Source organism: Lutra lutra, chromosome 6, assembly GCF_902655055.1.
Source record: "Lutra lutra chromosome 6, mLutLut1.2, whole genome shotgun sequence".
Taxonomy (NCBI): Eukaryota; Metazoa; Chordata; class Mammalia; order Carnivora; family Mustelidae; genus Lutra; species Lutra lutra.
In genome coordinates this window covers 118,213,850-118,233,607 of record NC_062283.1, presented here as the reverse complement: position 1 = coordinate 118,233,607, position 19,758 = coordinate 118,213,850, and the positions used below count along the sequence as shown (strand labels likewise).

At 37.1% G+C, this 19,758-nt stretch overlaps 1 protein-coding gene across 3 annotated transcripts in view; it reads right to left on the bottom strand.

Moving 5' to 3' along the window:
- Positions 1–3,430, bottom strand: part of MANEA (mannosidase endo-alpha) — an 88,605-nt gene extending 85,175 nt beyond the window's left edge. Inside the window, exon 1 of one of the 3 annotated variants that reach the window (XR_007128173.1) lies at positions 3,240–3,360. The gene's annotated coding sequence lies outside the window, so the exon portion shown is untranslated. Of the gene's footprint in view, positions 1–3,239 lie in introns of all 3 variants that reach the window. The other 2 variants (XM_047734095.1, XM_047734096.1) reach the window with 2 other exon arrangements.
- Between the last annotated feature and the right edge of the window lie 16,328 nt (positions 3,431–19,758).

Below are 19,758 nucleotides of genomic sequence, written 5' to 3'. Positions count from 1 at the left end.
GGGTGGGCTGGGGGGGGGGGGCTGGTCAGAGGGAGAAGCAGACTCCCCATGGAGCCGGGAGCCTGATAAGGGAGTCATCCAAAATCCCGGGATTATGACCTGAGCCAAAGGCAGTTGCTTAACCAGCTGAGTCACCCAAGTGCCCCACCACCCCACTCTTGCCTGTAAATGGAGTTTAAATTGGTCCCTCTTCTTTAATTACTTAATTCACTAACTTAGAATGTTCACTTATTACATCATTATAGATGATTCACTGGCTCTATCCCAAGCTCCACATCTCTATTAACAGTAAGTCACCGCAACTTAAAGCCTGAGCACTGTGGTTAAAGGCAGTGCCTTTTAAAGCTATTTTGCCTATTCAAATGACCTCATCTTTCTCTGCTTTTCTCATCTATACAATGAGTTATTTTCTGATTCACAGATATTTGAGCATAAATTATTATAAAACTTTTAGAATCATTTCCTGTTTAGAGTAACACTGAATAAAAATGAATATTATGATGATTATTAAAGATGGGCATTTGGCAAGCAATTAATAACATAGTTAATTCTATCTAAAAGTCTATTCTCTACATGGCTAACTTTTTTTTTTTTTTTTTTTTTGACAGATCACAAGTAGGCAGAAAGGCAGGCAGAGAAAGAGAGGAGGAAAGCAGGCTCTCCACTGAGCAGAGAGCCCCATGCGGGGCTTGATCCCAGGACCCTGGGATTATGACCTGAGCCGAAGGCAGAGGCTTTAACCCACTGAGCCACCCAGGTGCCCCTACATGGCTAACTTTTAAAATGCTACTCATCCCTCAAGACAAAGCTGGAATGTTGCCTCTTCTTGATACCTTCCCTAATGCATCCAGAGTGAAAAGTATTCATTTTCTCATACATTCTATTGTTACAGCTTTGCCTACTTACTAAAGTGGCATTTCTTTACATACTGCATTATGCTATTTACTTATATGCATTAGATCCACTACTGGATTGCTCCTTGAGGTCAAAAAATGGAGTTCTTGTATTTACACTGCAGAAGAGCTCCACACATCTTATACATAGTGGCCATTAAGTGTTCAGCTTGAACAATTTCAGGCCCTTTTGTTTTTGACATTAGTATATATTTGGGCAATATGTGTATGTATAGATTCTACTGACTATACAGATGGTTGACCTTTTTACAATCTATACTGAACATATTATATAGCAAGAAACATCCAATAATTTTAAAAATTCATTTTAATAAAAATTATCTTCAAGATATCAAAACCATAATGACTGTTGAGAAGCTAGCACTTCTAATTATCTAAGAAGAAAGGAATGGAGAAACTATTTGTCTTCAACAAAAGAAGATTCAGAAATCACCTGAAAAAATAAAATTACAAGTTAATTGCAGATGTACGGATTCCCAAAATAGGAGCCTACTTAAGGTATTTGCTATTGAAGACCTGTTTTCTTCAAAGGGCAGCTGACATTACATAACACACAGAAGTTATACCTAATAGGTTCTCTTGAAACTCTATGGTTTCTACTTTTGTGTTTTATGCTCTTAATCTTCGAAATGCTAGTTTTTGACTTAAGAGGTCTAAAAGATCCAGAGCATTGTGACATCAACTTATTTCAGAAAGTGTCTGCTATCAATCCAGTTAGAAACGTCAAAAGATTTCACCTTTTAGTTACCTATTACTAAATTATACAGACTTGCAGTGTTTTTTAGTATTGTTTTCTAATTTTATTTTCTAAGAAGCCATTAGAGATAGAGAACTATCAATAGAAGATACACCTGGAACTTTCAAAATCAGTTTCTATACCAAGGTTTCCTTGCTCAGGTGGTTTTAGTGTAAACATTTACACCCTCTGGTTAACAGAAATTCAGTTCCGCATAATCTTATCCTTCCATTTTAGTCTTCGAAACACCTTAATAAGTAAAACTTTTTTTAACAACATTTTACAGATGGCAGATGTAACAGAGGTACAGTTTTCAGAGGGCTTAGTGAAAGGCTAAGTAACACTCTGAGGTTAAGCAGCAGCAAGAAGCAAAACAAGTTTGGCTCTAAAACTACCACACAAATTAGGTTTAGAGATTTTTTTTTTTTTTAAGCAGATGAAAACTGCTGACATGTGTCATGTTTTCATTTAAATAGAATGGGCTTAGAAAACAATCTGTGACCTACTCATAAACTGCAACTTAACTTTAATCTGAGGACAGTTTATTTTCAATCTTACACACAGTATTTAATCACGTGACTACCAGAAATGAGTCTGTTGTTTTATGCACAGAGCCTCAAAGTCTACAAGAGTGACTGCGCCCCATTGTTTTTTCTAAGTTTACATACAGCCCAAAAAGAAGAAAAACCACACATTGTCATGAAAATACTCTGTAATGCGACAGTATTAACCAACCTGGATTTTATTTTGTATTTTTCTCTCAAACTACTATTGAAAATACTTTAACATAAACAACTCATTCCCGTCCTATTTGTCTTTTTTGAAGTCCTATATTATCCTCCCTTGTTTTACTCATCTTTAAATAGTTCCCCGTTTTCTCTTAACATTCATCCATAGGGTCTTAACAATATATAAAACGAAAACCATCACAAATGCCTGAATTTCAGTTTGCTCCTGTGGAATGGAAAAACAAATTCGTCCGGCACAGCTGTATCCTGAAACTTAGCAAAAGATAAATGTCAATGCTGACAGAGCCAAACACGTTGACAAATGAATGGGAAAAACCATCTCTGGGGTGGCTTCCCTATCCCTACTCTCCTCGCCAGAGGCCCAAAGGCGCCGGGAGGCAGGCGGCCGCGACCCTCCAGCGACAACCCAAGCGCTGGAGGCCTCGATCCTCCCGCCTCTCCCCGCAGACTCAAGGCGCAGCTACAGTTTGGATACAAAAAGGACGGGGCACTGAACGTCTTCCGTCACTCCCGGAATTCCCAACTTGCTGGGGAGAGGAGGGAAAACTGAGGAGACGAGGGGAGGTTCCGCTGCGAAGAAGCGGCCGACACAAAGCCCGCAGGCTCTCTAAAAGCTGGCAGTAAAACTAACCCAGAGAGCTAACAGTGACGAGGGGGGGAACCCCCGGGTCCCCAAAACGCAGCTCGCCGCCTCTCGCCCGCCCAAGGGGCGCGGGGTCAAAGGCCATCTGCAGAAGCTGCAAGCACATTGGCTAGGGGACAGGCGCGCAGGCGCTGGGAGGTGGATCCCGAATTTGCCGCAGCCGCGTCTGCGGTGCCCTGAATTCTCCAGCTACTCACCAGGGTCTGGGAATCCGGCCACAGGCAGGGGCTTCAGCCAGAGCCGTGGGGGTTGAAAGCAGAGGGAGAGCGGAAGCCGACACCCTGCGGCCTCACCGCAGAGAACCCATCCAGCCCCGCCTCCCAAAAGGCGCGCGCAGAGCGTTCCTGCAGCCCCCGGTGGGCGGGGCCTGACGCCGGACTCTGGAAGGGGGCATGGCGCTGGCTTTACGGGCCGGGGCTCCCTTTATCTGCGAGCGTAAAGAGGGGCGTGAATGAAGGAAGGGAGAATTTTTCCCGGTGTCCCGCGCAGAGAAAAGGGGCGGAGCCGACTCTGGCGGGACTCCCAGGCTCTCTCTCCGATTAGAGGTGACCCACCCCTCTCTTAGAAACTGTTCTGAAGTTCCTCTGGGAAGCTCTCACTAAAAAAGACAGCTGGTTTTGATGGGAGGCTTTCCAAAGTTGCTTTAACTCGAGTACGCAGGTTGTTTTCAAACTCTTTAAGGACGAGTTTTATCTTTTTTGAAAAAACTGGAACTTTTTTTGAAGGCCCTAATAGATAAAGATGACATTTAATTAGCAAGTATATAAAATCACCTTTGTGGATTATAGAAATGGTTGAGAACAATGAGACAGGTATAAAGAACAAGAACTTTCGAAATAGGGGTTTCTGATGAAGGATTCCATTTTACATCAGCCTGGGAAGCTAAGAGAATTCTCTGTTTTGTTTCGTTACATAGTAACAAGGAAATCCTGGCTCACAGTCTAGAACTTGCTGACGTGAACAATTTTGTAAGGGCGTCCTTAAAATCACACTAGATTTTTAGTAGAAATTGTAGTTGTGAAATATGCATATATGAATGTATCCTCTATGTGCACATTTTAAAGAATAATAAAAAGAATACCCTCGTACTCACTACGGAGCTGAAGATGCAGAATACCAGTATTTTTGAAGCCTTCTCAAAAGTCGTCTCCATCTCGCACCCAGACAGAAATAACCATTATGCTAAATTTTGTATTACTTATTTTCTTGCATTTTGAACATAGTTATATATGTATGATTCCCTAAAAATATGTTACCCTTATTTTTTATAATGAATCACACAGCATTTTCCCCTTCCAATTTCTTTTTTTCATTACACATTTGTGTTTTGAGATTCATCTATACACAGATACATTTCACATAGGCTGGCACATCACCATAACACCTGTTATTGTTAGATTTAAAAAAAATTTTTTTTTAAAGATTTTATTTATTTGACAGAGAGAAATCACAAGTAAGCAGAGAGGCAGGCAGAGAGAGAGGAGGAAGCAGGCTCCCTGCTGAGCAGAAAGCCCGATGCGGGGCTCGAACCCAGGACCTGGGATCATGACCTGAGCCGAAGGCAGCGGCTTAACCCACTGAGCCACCCAGGTGCCCCAGATTTTAAAATTTTTGTCTGCCAATAGCATCTCTTAATTTGCTCCTTTAATTTACATTAATCCCCTTGCCAATGAGCTTGTGTATCTTTATAAATACTTAGTGGCTATTTGGTTTTCTGTGCAATGCCTGTTCTCAATTTTAACTCACTTTTTATAGGCTTGTTGCTTTTGGAAATTAACTTGTAGATGATCTTTATATATTTTTAAAGCTTAAATACTTCTCTCTTGTTGGTTATGTGTTTCAAATAGCTTCTCTCAGTTTATGGATTGTCCTTTAACTTTCTATGGTATCTTTTGATAACCAAAAGCTGTATATTTTAAGTACTGCTAGTTTTAACAAATTTTTACATTACAATTTCATCCATTTTGCTTTCTTATTTGTAACAGTCTTCAAACCTGAAACCATAGGATATTCTCGTTTATTTTCTAAAAGTTTTAAAGTTTAATTATGAAATATTTTTACACACAGAAAAGTATAAATAATGAGTATGTTATAGGCTTTGTTGTTTTTGGAAATTAATTTATAGATAATCTTTATATATTTTTAAAGTTTAAGTACTTCTCTCTTGGTTATATGCACTAAATTCTGCATATTGAAAAATTCAGCAAGACCCTCTTTCTTATGATTTTTTTTAAAAGATTTTATTTATTTATTTGACAGAGAGTGAGAACACAAGTAGGCAGAGAGGCAGGCAGAGAGAGAGGGGGAAGCAGGCTCCCTGCTGACCAGAGAGCCCAATTCGGGGCTCATTCCCAGGACCCTGAGATCATGACCTGAGCCAAAGGCAGAGGCTTAACCCACTGAGCCACCCAGGCGCCCCTCTTATGATTCTTCTCTAAAATTACCTTAATTAGGGGCGCCTGGGTGGCTCAGTAGGTTAAAGCCTCTGCCTTTCCGCTGGGATCAAGCCCCAAATAGGGCTCTCTGCTCAACGGGGAGCCTGCTTCCTCCTCTCTCTGCCTGCCTCTCTGCCTACTTGTGATCTCTGTCTGTCAAATAAACAAATAAAAATCTTTATTAAAAAAAATTGCCTTAATTACTCTTGGCTGTTTGTTCTTTCATATAAACTTTAGGATGATTCAGCCAAGATCCATAAAAAACCCTATTTGGATATTGAGTGGAATGAATTTGACTTTATTGATTATTTTATCCACGGGCCTGGGAAATAAGGAGAAGGATCTTTATTGCTAATGCCAAAAAAGAGTGGAAACGGTTTTGCTAGTAGCAAGACAAGATCAACCCCAAGGATCTTGTGGGGTAGAGACTATTTTAATAAGTAATTAGGAGAAGACAAAGGCTACTATTAGTTTAATGCATTAGAACAGTTCTCAATAAGAATTCGATGAACAAAATTTGTATTTTTTCCCCATTCTTCCCTGTTTGGATATTTTTTTTTCTCCCCTTTGGGAGCTCAGTGACCACCCTGATGTAACATATTTGAAATGTCCATTTACTACATAAAATCAATTTATATGCAGCTCCCACTTTTTTCCTTCTGGGAATCCCTCTATTAGATGAATGGCATATTCCTTCAGTGCTAGTTTTTAGTTGAAATACATGTAAAAAATAGACAATTGAATTTGCCACAAATTATAGCCAACCTATATTTGAAAAATGTCAGGATTTAGTGTGTAAAAATATTTGTGATCATTACAACAAAACATCATTCCCATACCTCCCAATAATCAAGAAATCCACACAAAACCACTTTGAACAATGACGACATTGTCTCTGTTAGTGATATTTCAACATTTCTTGCCATTAGGAAGGGACCAACAGAACAGTCAGAGTTATAGGATGGAGCATTAGATGCAATCCCAATCCAATTTATAAATACCATTTTGCATTGAATTTGATGGTTAGAAAAAAATCATTCAATGAGAATCTATTTACCCTAATTTATTTATGCTGGCAGGCATAATCAAACAGTTTTTAAGAAGTAGGCATACACTGATATAAAATAAAATACCCTTTCTTTCATTCAACATCAGAATATTTATTAATATAATAACTTCCATAAACATATTAGAGTCAGGAATAATGATTATTTCAAAAATGCAGGAAAAAAACTAGGCCCTCAGGACTGGTACTCTTTTACTTTGATTTATTAGGATTCTATAATACTGAAATCTTACTTTAGAATTTCTATTTCTGTCAATTTTTAAAAATTGGTAAATTGGTGACAATAATTGTCATGAGAGAGAAAGTTATCTAAATGTTTAAATTAAAGCAAAAAAGGAATTTGTGTCCTGAAATTCCCTACTGCACTGTAAAAGATTAGTGTCTCCTTGATGGCATGGATTTTGCCCTTTTTATATGTTCAGAGTCAGCAAAAGTTGTTGACATAACAAGAATGCAACAAATAATTTATTCAGGGGATAAAAGAATAAAAGACTAAGAGGTTACTTACTCATTATTATTTAATCCTACTTTCTGATATGTATTGTTTGCTCTAGTCTTAGAACTGTCCTTACTGTCATCTGAATACTTTGTCTTTTCTTCCATCCAGTTCCTGCAGTTTCATTAGAATCTTCTAGACATATTATGTCATTTCATATCTTTGTTCATCACTCCACTTACCTGACATATCTTCTCACTTCCTGTCTATTCCCCCTCCATTCAAGTTAGAGTTCTTTTTTGCAAGCAATAGAAACTGAATTTGGCACACTGAAGCACAAATAGACCTTATGTGAAAGGTTACAGAGAATAGCAGAAAGGTGAAGTCTAGTAAATAAAGCAATGGGCGGGAACACAGAATGGCTGGACAACTGGGATGACAGCCTCATGCAATGGTACGCATTAAGGCACTGATAATTTCAAGTGTGCACTGAGCTCTCAATGTTTGTGACACCACCATGAAGAATCTCTCCATTCTGCCTGCATTGTTTGCCTTAGTTCTTCAAGATTCAAATCTTTGGATGGAAAAACTTGATGAGCTAAGCCTAAGTTATATGTCTGTATCTCCTTAGCTTCCTTAAAATGGAAGTCACTTCTTTCGTCTTCCTTAATGAGAAGTCAGGTACAAGACACACACTATAGTTTTCCTCCAAAACCAGGATTTTTGGATTCTATAGCCAACAAACAAACAAATACAGTAAATCTCAAAACAAAAGTTCAATTATCTACTACATTATGCTTCAATGTCCATGTCAAGTCTGCCTTCTCTAATGCTATTGTACTATGTACAATGTAATTATTACTACATACATACATTAATCACTATTACATTATAGGCAATATGATAGAACAGCAATAATTTCTTCATTAATTAAATTGTCATACCATTCTTTACATCACATTTTCCTATATAAAGATGTAACTAGGCTATCTCTTGACATTACTTGGGATGCAAAGACTGTAACTCCCAAGAAATCCCCTGAATATAACACCAAAGCCTCTACCAGCTGATAGCAGCAGATAATTCAGAAATACAAACTCTTACCCATCACCTTACTGCTCTAATTTTTCACCATGTGTACCCAGAGTTCTTGAGTACCTACCAGTCTTGACAACAAAGAATCCAGTCTAACTCTATCTTACATAAATTCATTACTTGTGACGTGGGTCAAAGAAGAAACTGGTGTTGGCAGGTCATGTCTCTAACTCAGAGCTGTGTAAATTCTCTGACCTTGTAGTGGCCATAGGGGCTAAGGTGCCTTCTTTACTAATTAGTAGAGACTGATTTAGGATTTACTCACACCCTAGTATTAAACTCAATGTAGGTAATTCTCAACTGCTACAGTCTTAATGTTTGCATCCCTTCAAAATATGTTGAAATAAAACTACTCTGGTGATGGTACCAGGAGGTGGAGACTTTAAGAGGTGGGGACTTTTGAGGTGATTAGGTCATGAAAGCAGAGCCCTCATGAATGGTATAGTGCCTTTAGAAAAGAGGATCCAGAGAGACCCTGTTTCTCTTCTGCCATCTGAGGATAAAATAAGAAATCTATGACCCAAAAGAGGGCTTTCACCTGACCATACTAGCACCCTAACCTTGAACTTCCAGCCTCCAGAACTGGGAGAAATAAATGCTTCATGTTTATAAATCATCTGGTTAACATATTTTGTTATAGCGGTCTTAAGCAGACTGAGAAACCAACTAAACAGGCCAAGTCCCTTTGACCAAAGCTCTTTTCATTTCTGATTGAAGCACTGGGCCAGGTCATGGCACTGCAAGTGATGGAGATGGGGGAGAATTCCAGTGTCATTACTGTTCCACATAGAGGTGGCAGAACATTAACCTCTGGCTAATTGGTGCTGGTAGATTAAATGCACTGTTAACTGGATATGGGCCATCTCTCCTGGCAAGACCCTGTTCCATGGGGTAGTGAGACAGATGCTTGTCTTTAATTGAAACCTGGGCCAGCAGAAGGATATGGCACTTCCTGAGTGGGGCAGCTATTCCACAGGTTGATACATAGCCCGTCAGTGTTTTGAGGGAAGGAAGTTTCATGTATTGGGATCAAGCATTAATTTTATGCCTAATTAGTCAACTCCCAAATTTTGTACTACCTGAAGTCCAGATTTTATAGTTATCTTCTAAGGCATTAGGTTTTGTTTTATTTTGTTTTTTCCTTTCCTAAACAAAACATAGATTCCTTAACCAAATTAACCTAACCTTTCTTCTGCCACAAAACCATCATCTCCTAACATTAAAAAAAAAAGAGCAGTTTGCAGTTACTAAAAAAAAAAAAGTCTGTTATTGCTTAAGATAGATGAGCCCACTCATCCTCTATTTATATAAGACAGAACACAAGTAATTTTTCTCAACAGTGTGCTGCAAGGTGATTTTCTGTGCCTTCTTATTCTAAGAAGTAGCTAGCAGTTTCTCTTGCTAAAAGTGTAAAGGAAAGAACATGTACTTATTCTCTGATAAAATACCCCTCTATTAGAGAAACCAATTAAAAAACAGGTCTGTGCCTTGTACATCTTTTTTACCTCACATAACGTCAAGATCCATGAGCACAGATACAAAGATGTCTAATTCACTGCTGGGTCTCCTACATCCAGCATGTAGTAGGTGCATGTGGTAGGATGAGCGATGGTCCCCTAAGAGAACTAACTCCAAATCTTCTGAAAATGTGAATGTTACTTTACATGGCAAAAGAGACTTTGCAGATATGATTAAGTATCTTGAGATGAAGACTGTCTGCGTGGGCCCTAACTATCATCACAAATGTCCTGATCAGAGGCAGGGAAAGGGAAATTTGAAAAAGAAGGCAACGTGGCAGCTGAAGCAAAATGCTATGTTGCCAACTTTAAAGATTGGGGAAGGGGCTGCAAGAAAAGGAAGGAAAGGAATGCAGCTCTAGAAGCTAGAAAAGGCAAAACAACAAATTCTCCCCTTAGCCTCAAAAGGGAGAGCTACCAACCAAGCTAACACCTTGATTTCAGCCCAGTGAAATTAACTTCAGCCTTCGGAATTCCGGAATTGCAAGAAAATAAATGAATGCTTTTTTAACCTACCAAGTCTATACTAATTGCTTCCAGCAACTAAAGGAAACTAACATGGCGCTCAAAAAATGTGTTGAATAAATAAAGCAATGAACAGTAGGGCTTCAGTAAATGTTACATTAATTATGAGACAGCAGGTTGGTCTAAAAATAGTGTGTGAAAAGAAAAACAGTAGATGGACCATTTACTCTTCTTTTTATTGTGGACATTAAAATGTTTTTTTGGATGTGAGAGAATTGTCACTAATTGCCACTAGCCTGAACTGGGGTTTTCATTCATCAAATATTATTCTGGTTGTTTGGAAGTTTTGTTTTGTTGAGATTGCCCAATACGTTAATTTTATAATTGCTTTTGGGTATGCATTTATTAACAATTTTGGGGGGCTGCCTACTGTCAGAATACATCAGCTCAGAAGAAACGTCTGCCTTTTAGGAGCTTGGTATCTAGAAAATACAGAGACACACGTTGTGTGGTTTATATTAATTATCCATTTACCACTGTATGGACTACTTCAATTATATTTGTAGATGTCTATATTTTCAAGAGTTTGTGTTCCCATAAGGTGGGCTTTCCTTCATTCATCCTTATATATATATATTTTTAAAGATTTTATTTATTTATTTGTCAGAGAGAGAGAGGGAGAGAGAGTAAGCACAGGCAGACAGAATGTCAGGCAGAGGCAGAGGGAGAAGCAGGTTCCCCGCCGAGCAAGGAGCCCGATGCGGGACTCGATCCCAGGACGCTGGGATCATGACCTGAGCCGAAGGCAGCTGCTTAACCAACTGAGCCACTCAGGCGTCCCCATCCTTATATTTTTATAGCACCTGGCCCAATGACTTTCGCATAGCAAGTCTTCAACTATGTTTCTTTAATTGAATGTGTCTAATGGCCAGAAATTCAATCTTTATTGACTAAATAAGGAATAAAGTACTGTGCATCTGTGTGTGTATGCATGTTCATTCATGTATGTGATAACTTGGTGGTAACATTTTTATGTTCCTGCTTCTTTCAAAATAAATTCTCTGAGTAGGATGCTTAATCATCTTTTAGAATAAAAAAATGCAACAATAAAAGCAGAACTTACCAAATTACCATTTATGATTTCATAGCAAAGAAATACACATATATTTTCTAAATACTCTCTTAATATTTTATGATTCATTAGAAAAATATAATGTGCTCCCAGAAAGATTAGAAATAGTTTTACGCATATATTTTAACTGCTTTTATATGTTTAGAATTTGTTCCAAGGTATGAAATATCTTTATTTTGCAATATTAATTTTTCTATTTTATACAACTTGTTCAGGAAAAGTATAAAAGAAAATATGAAAAGAATGAGAAAATACTGACTTTAAAAAATATTTTTCAAGTGAGTGTCAATGATATTTAGTCTATTTAAAAAAACAAGATAAGGAAATTTTAGATTGGGTTTACCAAGAAACAGAATATATTGGTCTCTCCCAAATTTTTCTCCAACATTTCTGGTTCAGTTTTGATTCTCTCCTATATGTGTCCAAGCCCCCCAGATGATTGTTATCTTCCTCATTCTCCCTGGGGGTATTTTTGTCTCTAAGCCTGAGATTTCTTTTCCCTTGAGCTCTTACTGTAGGCAGCTTTGTAGTTCTGAAAATTCTGACTGGAGGTACCTTGTTTGGGTTCATTGGCTCCCCTTAGATTAATTCAGGCTTGCATCTACTGGGGCTTTGTTGGAGTTATGGCAACTCATAGAATTTTAGAGTGTGACAGGATATTAATGTTCAGCAGGACAGCATTTCTCTTAGTAGAACAATCTCTTCTACAACACTCCAAACACATGGTTACTATAGTTTGCTTGGCAACAACCAAAAATAGGCAACTGATGCCCACAAAGTCAGAATAACTTGCTGCAAAGTTTCCCTCAAACTAAGCCAAAACTAAGCTTAAGCCTTCCATACATTGATCCTAGGTCTTAGGAGCCACAGAAAATACTACAATCCCTCTTCCACAGAAAGCCCTAAAAATATACAAATATGCTTCTAAATTTCTTTCCAAGTTTTTTTAGAGAGAAGTATTTGACTTCTTCAAAAATTCTCTGTGACTTTGTAGCCAGAATAAAGAACTGAGTTGCCAGTGCAGAATATATTCTATTTTTCTGTCAATTTAGCCTGAGAAGACAGTATCAAGAGGAAAAGGAAGCTCTAATTTCTCATATCAGCTTACTTTAAATATCAAGTTTCTGATGAACACAATACAGGGTAAACCAACCAATGTTCATAGCCCCCTTCCCAAATACATAAAAATGCTGAGCAAAATGTAATTCCAAACTATTTGGTTTTAATATATAACAGAGCAGAGAAAGAGAGAGAGAGAGAGAGAATACTTTCAAGTGTCAAAAACAAAGTGAATTTGAAGCCAAACAACAAAGGCAACAATACAATTAATAACAGAAACAACCCATTAGACACAGGCAGTTTTAGAAGAGCCACTGAAAACTGTTCAAAGAAACAAGAAGATTTTTACAACCTTCTTGAGGATAGTTGCTGGATATGTGCTGAGCAACCTGAACCAGTTCAAGATGTAGAGCAGCTGTAATGTGCCACAAGCTTTCAAGAAAACGTGAAATTAACAAAAGTGCTTAGTTGAGTTAATGATGCAACCATTGTGGGTACTGAATTTCATGACCATATGTTTATGGTAAACATTTTGTACTTTTTTAGTACTGTGCATTATACAAAAGTGAGTTTATATAGTCATTTAAAACGTTAAATAGGGGCGCCTGGGTGGCTCAGTGGGTTAAAGCCGCTGCCTTCGGCTCAGGTCATGATCCCAGAGTCCTGGGATAGAGCCCCGCATCGGGCTCTCTGCTCAGCGGGGAGCCTGTTTCCCTTCCTCTCTCTCTGCCTGCCTCTCTGCCTACTTGTGATCTCTGTCTGTCAAATAAATAAATAAAAAATCTTAAAAAAAATAAAAATAAAACGTTAAATAAAGTTGAAACACTTCAAAACACTACAAAAATCTAAGGAGAACTCCACACTTAATTTTGGGGCACCTGGGTGGCTCAATCGGTTAAGCATCTGCCTTTGGCTCAGGTCATGATCCCAGAGTCCCAGGATCCAGCCCTCTGTGGCTAGGCTCCCTGCTCAGCCAGGAGTCTGCTTCTGCCCCTCCCCCTGCTCTTTCTCTTTCTCCCTCACTCACTCTCTCAAATAAATAAACAAAATCTTAAAAAAAAAATAATATAAGGAGAATCTTGGAGGAATCTGGGGCAACTTGGTAAGCAGCTGAAGCAGGTGTAATTTTGGCTTTTTAAATATTTTATTATCAAGTTTTTATTTTAAAATCTATTATAGTTAATAGTGTTATATTAGTTTCAGGTGTACAATATAGTAAGTCAACAATTCTATACATTACTCGCACTCATCATGATAAATATACTCTTAATCTATACCTTAAATATATGTATTTATATATATATATATATCTTAAAATATACTTTTAATCTATACTCTTAATACTCTTAATTATACCTTCACTTAGTTTACCCATCCTCCTACCCATCCCTACTCTGGTAACCATCAATTCTGTAATTAAGTCTGTTTCCTGGTTTCTCTTCTTTTCTTTTATTCTCTTTTGCTCATTTGTTTCTTAAATCCCACATATTAGTGAAATTATGTGGTATATGTCTTTCTCTAACTTATTTCACTTAGCATTACACTCTTTAGCTCCACACATGTTGTTGCAGGTGGCAAGATTTCATTTTTTATGACTGAATAATATTCCATTGTGTATACACACACACACACACACACACACACACATCATACTTTCTTTATCCATTCCTCTATCAGTGAACACTTGGGCTGCTTCCATCAGTTAAATGGGATTGTTTTCTTAATTTCTTCCTGCTGATCCATTATTAATATACAGAATGTGATAGATTTCTGCACATTATTTTTATATCCTGAAACATTACTGAATTCATTTATCAGTTGCAGTAGTCTTTTGGTGTTTAGGGCTTTCTATACATAGTAAAATGTCATGTGCAGATAGTTAAAGTTTTACTACTACCTTATTAATTTGAATGCCTTTTTCTTTCTTTTTGTCTAAGTGCTGTGGCTTGGACTTCTAGTACTATGTTAAATAAAAGTTGTAAGAGTGAGCGTCCTTGCCTTGTTTCCACCTTAGGGGAAAAGCTGCAAGTTGGGAAAATCAGAGGATATCCACTGAGGATAATGCTAGCTATGGGTTTTTCATATATGGCTTTTATTATTTGAGATATGTTCCCTGTAAACCTACTTTGTTGAGGGTTTTTATCATGAATGGATGATGTACTTTGTCAAATGCTTTTTCTGCATCTATTGAAATAATCATATGGTTTTCATCCTTTTTCCTATTGATGTGACACATTATATTGATTGATTTATGAAGATTAAATCACCTTTGCATCACAGGAATAAATCCTGCTTGATTGTAATGAATGATTTTTTTTAATGTATTGTTGGATTTTTCTGCTAGTCTTCTATTGAGAATTTTCACATCTATGTTCACCAAACATATTGGCATGTATTTCTCTATCTCTCTCTCTCTTTTTTTAATTTTTTATTTATTTATTTATTTATTTATTTATTTATTTATTTATTTATTTATTTATTTTTGGTGGTGTCTTTAACTGGCTTTGGTATCAGGGTAATACTGACCTCAAAGAATGAATTTGGAAGTTTTCCTTCTATTTTTTTGGAATAGTATGAGAAGAATAGGTAGTAACTCTTTAAATATGTTTGGTAGAATTCACCTGTGAAGCCCTCTGGCCTTGGACTTTTGTTTGTTGGGAGTTTTTTGATTATTGATTCAATTTCATTGCTGTTAATCATTCTTTTCAAATTTTCTATTTCTTCCTGCTTCAGTTTTGGTAGGTTATATGCTAGGAATTTATGCATTTCTTCTAGGTTGTCCAATTTGTTGGCATATAGTTTTTTACAATATTCTCTTATAATTGTTTGTATTTCTGTGGTGGAGTTGTCATTTCTCCTCTTTCATTTGTGACTTTGTTTGAATCCTGTCTCTCTCTTTCATGTGTCTGGCTAGATGTTTATCAATTTTGTTGATCTTTTCAAAGAACAAGCTCCTGGTTTCACTGATCTGTTCTTTTTGTTTGTTTGTTTCTATATCATTTATTTCTGCTTTAATCTTTATTATTTCCTCCCTTTTGCTGCATATTGGTTTGTTTGTTCTTTTTTCAGCTCCTATAGGTGTAAGGTTAGGTTGTTTATTTGAGATTTTTCTTGCTTTCTGAGGTAGGCCTACATTGCTATAAACTCTCCTCTTACAAATGCTTTTGTAATTTCAAAGATTTTGGATTGTTGTGTTTTCATTTTCATTTGTTTCCATGTATTTTATTTTATTTCTTCTTTGATTTCTTGTTTGACCCATTCATTGTTTGGTAGCATGTTAGTTAACCTCCTTATATTTATGCTCTTTCCAGATTTTTTTCTGGGTGGATGATTTCTAGTTTCATGCCACTGTGGTCAAAAAAGATGTATGGTATAAGTTATATCTTTTTTAATTTGTTGAGACTTGTTTTGTGGACTAATAGTTGTCTATTCTGGAGAATGCACCATGTGCAGTTAAAAAGAATGTGTATTCTACTGTTTAAGGATGGAATGCTCTGAATTTATACCTGTTAAGTGTACCTGATCCAGTATGTCATTCAAAGTCACTGATTCTTTGTTGATCTTCTGTTTGGATGATTTTTCCATTGATATAGTTTGGGTGTTAAAGTTCCCTACTATTATTGTATTACTATAGATTACCTCATTTATATTTGTTATTAACCATTTTATGTATTTGGTGCTTCCATGTTGGGTGCATAAATGTTATAACCAATTGTTATAACCTCTTGTTGCATTGTCCCCTGAATGATTAGTGTACTTCTTTGTTTCTTGTTACAAACTTTGTTTTAAAGTCTATTTTGTCTGATATAAGTTTTGCCACTCTAGCTTTCTTTTGCAATTCATTTGCATGATAAATGTCTCTCTAGTCTCTCATTTTCAATCTGCACATGTTTTTAGGTCTGAAATGAGTCTCTTGTAGGCAACATATAGTTGAGTCTTGTTTTTTTATTCACTCTGTCACCCTATGATTTTTGATTGGAGCATTTAATCCATTTATATTCATAGTAATTATTGATAAATACGTATTTATTGCCATTTTTTACTTATTTTAAGGTTGTTTTTAGTTTTCCTCTGATTCTTTCTTCTCTTTCTCTCTTTCATGGTTTGTTGGCTTTCTTTAGTGGTAGGCCTAAATACCTTTCTCTTTATTCTTTGCATATGTGTTACTTGTTTTTGTTTTGAGGTTACAATTAGGTTTGTATATAACATCTTCTAAATATAGCAGTCTATATGAAGTTGATGGTCACTTAAATTTGAATTCATTCTTAACTCCTCCACCTCCCACATTTTAGGTACATGGTGTCATATTTTACATATTTTTTTAATTTTCTAAATCCCTTGACTGATTTTTACAGATACACTTATTTTTACTGGTTTTGTGCTTCCAACTTTTTATACTCTCACTTATGATCTTTCCTTTCCACTTAAAGAGTCCACTTTAACATTTCTTGTAGGGCTGCATTAATGGTCATGAACTCCTTTTGTTTTTGTTTGAGAAACTCTTTATTTCTCTTTTTATTTTAAATGATAGTCTTGATGTATAGAGTATTCTTGGATGCAGTTTTTTTCCTTTCAGCACTTCGATCATATCATACCATTCTCTTCTTGCCTGCAAAGTTACTGCCAAAACTCTCTGATAGCTTTATGAGATTTTCTTATATATAACTATCTTCTTTTCTCTTGTTGCTTTATAGGTTTTTAAATTTTTTCCTTTATCACTACTTTTTGCCATTTTAATTACTATGTGTTTTGGTGTGGATCTCCTTGGGTTGATTGTGTTGGTGGATTTCTCTGCCTCCTGAATCTTGATGTCTGTTTCCTTTTCCAGATTAGGGAATTTTTCAGCTATTTTTCTTTAAATAAATTATCTGTCCCCTTTTTTCTCTTTTCATCTTCTGGGATCCCTATAATGTAAATGTCATTATGCTTGGTGGAGACACTGAGTTCTGTAAGTCCATTCTCATTCTGCATAATTCTTTCTTCTCCTTATGCTCAGCTTGATTACTTCCCATTACTCTGTCTTCCAGGTCACTAATCCGTTCCTCTGCTTCTTCTTGCCTATTTATTCTATCAAGTGTATTTCTAAATTAATTTATTGTGTCTCATCTCTAATTGGCTCTTTTTTTTACTCATTGTTAAGGGTCTCACTGATGTCTTCCACTCTTTTCTCAAGCCCAGTGAGTATCCTCATGATCATTACTTTAAATTCTCTATCTGGCATATTACTTATCTCTGTTTCCTGTAGGTCTCTTACTGTGGTTGGTCCTGTTCTTTCATTTGCAAGACATTCCTCTTTCTCCTCATTTTGTCTAACTCTATGTATCTGTTTATGCATGTTAGGAAACTCAATTACATCTCCTGCTCTTAAAAATAATAACCTTATGAAGAAGAGGTCCCCTAGTGCCCTGAAGCACAGTGTCCCCTGTTCACCAGAGCCTGTGCTTCCAGAAGTGTCTCCTCCATATGTTACATGTGCCCTACTATTGAGTTCTGGCCACTTTTCCCTTCAGTCCGATTGTCTGCAGAGGCTGTCTCTGCCTGTTGTGCGCAGTGCTTGGTCTCTGGCTGGGTGGGGTGCATTTTAAGAAGGTGTGCACTGGCCAGCTTACAAAATGAGACCTGCCCTGCTGCTGCTACTGTTACTGGAACTGAGGTCCCATGAAAGACACAGGTTGGGAGATGAGGTATTGGTGAGGGTGCACCAGTCTTCTAGGGAATGAGGCCCATATCGCCAGAATTGAGGCAAGCATGGCTTGGAAGGATGGACCCCCTGAAGCAAGATTTGGGTGAGAGTTGGAATAAGCAAGTTAGGTAAAAAGTGTGGAATCTACACTGGTTCTCGCAGGTGGCTATGTATTCATGATGGGTGGTTGGGGTAGGAAAGACACCTGCCAGCTTCTTTGTTCCTGCAAGGTCTTCCCATGATCCCTGCCTCTCTAGGCAAAGCTCTAGGATGGGTACTTCCCTCCCCTCTGGCCCTGGCATTTTTCCAAGTGCTGTTTCCAGGCTATATCCCTGCAGGCTATTTGTCATGCTGTCTCTTTAAAGTTGAGGACTTCACTTTTTTTTTAAATTAATTAATTAACTTTCATTTTTTTAATTTAAATTCAATTAGCCAAGGTATAGTACATCATTAGTTTTTGATATAATGTTCAATGATTCATTAGTTGAGTATAACACCTAATGCTTATCATTCTAATACCCTCAGGGCTTTCTCAGAGCCAGACCCTCTGATTTTTAAAATTCTAGACTTTAAGTCGCACTGGTTGTAAGAACTCACAAGATTAGGTCCCCTCGCTTTCAAAGCCAAATATTATAGGGATTTGTTTTCCCTGTGTGGACTCCTGAGTATGATAGTCTGTTTTCCCGCCCTTCTCCAAATCTTGTGGGGTAGCTCCCTACCCTTCACAGACAGCTATGGTTCTTTTTACTCCCAAACAGTGTCTTCAACTTTCCTACTTTCTCTGATATGGCTTCTTCCCTTCTTTTAGTTGTATAGTTTGTTCTACCCGTTGTTGGGTCATTTTCTGATTATTTACACTGATGTGAGAGTTATCTAGTTGTATCCATGGGACGAGGTGAACTTAGAGTCCTTCTACTCTGCCATCTTCCCAACCTCCCAAAGCAAGTATAATTTGAAATAGGTTTCTTATGAAACTCTTCTCTGATAAAGCATGTCTACTCTTTGTCTGAGCTATTCTATTTTTTTATGAATTCCCCACTGATTAAAGACTTACCTTAATCTCACTGCATATAAGCTGTTGTGCATTCAGAAAATATCCCAAGACACCTCCTATGTTTATATTTAAGTTATTTAGGAACTAATACTCTCAGAACTTGGGGTGAAAAGAGTTGTGGTGGTAGGAAGAGACTGGAGAGTGACATTGGAATCTGGTAAGTGCTGATAACATCATGAACTGAGGTACATAAAGTATCTGATTGAATGTAGACAGTTAGGTACCTTTCAGTTAAGTCCAAACACAAGGCTTTGGGAGTCAGCAGGTATGGACATTTTATTCAAAGTTGTCTAAATATTTTCTGAATTAATAATGAATTTTATCCTGCTAATTCCTCATAGACACTAAGAAAACATATTAGAATGAAGAGGCTAGTCTTATAAAATCATGTGTGGGCTTCTTATATGTCACACTAGAATCCATGTGAGATTCAGACAAAGAAAAAATAATAGCACTCAATGGTCACAAAAGCAATTTTCATTTCTGCAAAGGACAAAGGACATGGCATTAAAATGACTGATAATATCCAGTTCAGGCAAGGACATAGAATATGGACACTCTTAAATATTGTTGGTGAAAATATTAGTTGAGAGAAGCTTTCCAAAAGACAATTTGGGTATACCTGGTAAAGATTATTCTTTGTGTGAGCTATTTGTAGCAGTCTCTCCTACGAATTACACCTATATTGGGCAAGCTATACATGTAAGTAAATGACACAAAAGATATTCATGTATATTTTTTAAGAAAAATGATGTTGCCAAGCTATGTAGTGGC